Source organism: Lepus europaeus, chromosome 3 (assembly GCF_033115175.1).
Source record: "Lepus europaeus isolate LE1 chromosome 3, mLepTim1.pri, whole genome shotgun sequence".
NCBI classification, from domain to species: domain Eukaryota; kingdom Metazoa; phylum Chordata; class Mammalia; order Lagomorpha; family Leporidae; genus Lepus; species Lepus europaeus.
In genome coordinates, this window is record NC_084829.1 from 9,489,060 (window position 1) to 9,491,540 (window position 2,481).

Consider the following 2,481-nt stretch of genomic DNA (forward strand, 5'->3'; position numbering starts at 1 on the left):
CCCCATGGACTTGCAGATGTAATTATCAACACTTTGTGAGTGCCTTCATCAATAAAGGAAGGTACCCATCCAGCAATGTCTAGCAAAACTGCATCAGCAATATCTCCTCACAGTCACAGACTGATAAACTCTGACAATATATGTCTTTTGTCAGGGTTATAACTTAAACTTTGGGAAAATATAACAACACATTTATATTTTAATGTTGCTCAGAGGGCTCCCTAAAGAAACTGAATGAAGAAATTCACCTGTGAATCCATGTGCCAGAGGCTTTTATATCAGAATTTAGACTACTATGATCAACTGCACTCTGAAGTACTTAGTTTAGACAATTATCGAATAAGGGCTAATTTTTTTAGGATTTACTACATGATAGGCACAACAATTACTTCCACAATAGCTTTAAAAGTAAAGAAAATAAGACTCAAAGAGGTAAAATGAATTGATGATGCTAAAATATAAGAATAAGCTATTGGATAGTATCTAGAATGAAACTTGCCCTATTTCATTTCAAATATCAAATTTGTAATAAGAAGGCATTCTTTCTGACTTGATATAATAGTGTCAATTTTTATTTAGGTAGAAAGTTAAGTAAACTTTAAGGGAAAAAAGATACCTTACTTCATTTTTTCATTAAGAGTGAATTGAACAATTTTTTAAAATAATACTTTATTACCATCAAAATATTTGTAAAAACTCTAAATGATTATGTTTGAAATATGGAATAAGCTTTTCTAGATGTTTCATATAAGCCTATACCATGTTAATCTAACTTTATAATCTCCTTTTTTATGCAATTTTAAACTATGTGGACTTCTGTAATTTACCATGCCCTCCATGACACTACCTTAGCAGTTTCCTGATTCATTGTGGTAATTAAAGCAGAACTAAGACAGAATAGTATCTTACCTCTGAAGACAGGTCTTACTCTGTTTACTTGAGGATTTACAGATTTTCCCTGAGTTTCAATTTTTTCAATGTTGTATCCCAACGTGATTACATAAAGATAAAATTTCTCCAATGCCTTCAGAGGGGCATCCCCCTCCTATCTCCCAAATTCCATTCCAATTTACTCAACTCCATGCGAAAATCCACAATGGGTTCATCATGAGTGATCCATATTGCTGACTTCTCAGGTATCCGTTGCCTTTCCTAGACAAGATGGCTTGAAGAGATTTGCTTGTTGGACACTTACTGACCTTTTCCAAATGTCTAAAAGGAAGATGCCTTCCTCACCAAAAGTCGTACTCAAATATAATCAGTTTCAGAAGGCAAATTCTTTTCTTGCCAGGCATCTTCATTAGAGTGAGTCTTTAAATCCTGAGTGGCAATCTCTCATGCAGTGTTGTGATGCCTAGGGAAGACAAGGCTAATTAGAAGCCCAACCACTTCCTTAAGATCATCCAACTTTTGGATGATTACCCAAAATGCTTCACTGTGGGAGCACACAGTGTGCTCCAAGCAGATGGAGCAGCTCTGCATGTCCTTCAGAGGAAAGGATGGAGGCTGATGGGCAAGAACACGATGATGTTTCAAGACCATCTGGGGACATCCAGAAAACAACCCAGCCCTGGAAAAGCTCCTGCCTCATACCTGGGGGAACATGGACTTTGTGCCCACCTAGGAGGACCTCAGTGAGATCAGGACTATGCTGTTGGCTGGTGTCCATGCTGTCGCCATTGCCCTCTGTGAAGTTACTGTGCCATCTTGGAACACTTTTATGGGGCCCTTGGAGACCTCCTTTTTCCAGGCTTTGGGAATTACCACTAAAGTCTCCAGGGGCACCAATGAAATCCTGAGAGATGTGCAGCTAATAAAGACTCGAGACAAAATGAGAGGCAGGGAAGCCACACTGCTGCACCTCCTGAGCATCTCCCCCTTCTTCTTTGAGCTGATCACCCAGCAGGTGTTCCACGGTGGCAGCATCTGCACGCCTGAAGCTGGACATCCCCGAGGAAGCTGCATTCTCACTCTCTGGAGGTTGCCAGGATTTGTCTGCAGATTGGTCATCTGACGATTGCATCAGTGCCCCATTCCATCATCAGTTCGTCCAAGCGGGTCCTGGCTTTGTCTGTGGGCACTAAACCCTCCCCTCTTGCTGAAGAGATCAAAGCCTTCCTGCCTGATCCATCTGCCCCTGTGGTGCTGTCACCACTACTGCTCTGCTCTTGCTGCTGCTGTAGCCCCAGCCAAGGTTGAAGCCAAGAAAGAGTCGGAAGAGGACCAGGATATGGGATTTGGTCTCTGACTAATCACCGAACAGCAACCAACTCAGCAAGCTTTGACTGAGAAAGAGGGAAATAAAGGCTTAATTTTCTTTACAAAAACAGAAAAGGAAATTTAACCTTGCAGACTGAAAAATCAAATTTTGTGCAGTATTAGCTCCAACGTCTATGAGGTACGGAATCTGGCCAAATACTATAGATTACACAGATGGATTATGGATTCCTTTTGATCTTTTTGCTGGTCACTTTCATCACC

At 40.8% G+C, this 2,481-nt stretch overlaps 1 pseudogene; it reads left to right on the forward strand.

The window, feature by feature from the left end:
• Positions 1-1,350: 1,350 nt before the first annotated feature.
• On the forward strand, positions 1,351-2,248 carry LOC133756732 (putative ribosomal protein uL10-like; annotated as a pseudogene).
• The last annotated feature ends 233 nt before the right edge of the window (positions 2,249-2,481 follow it).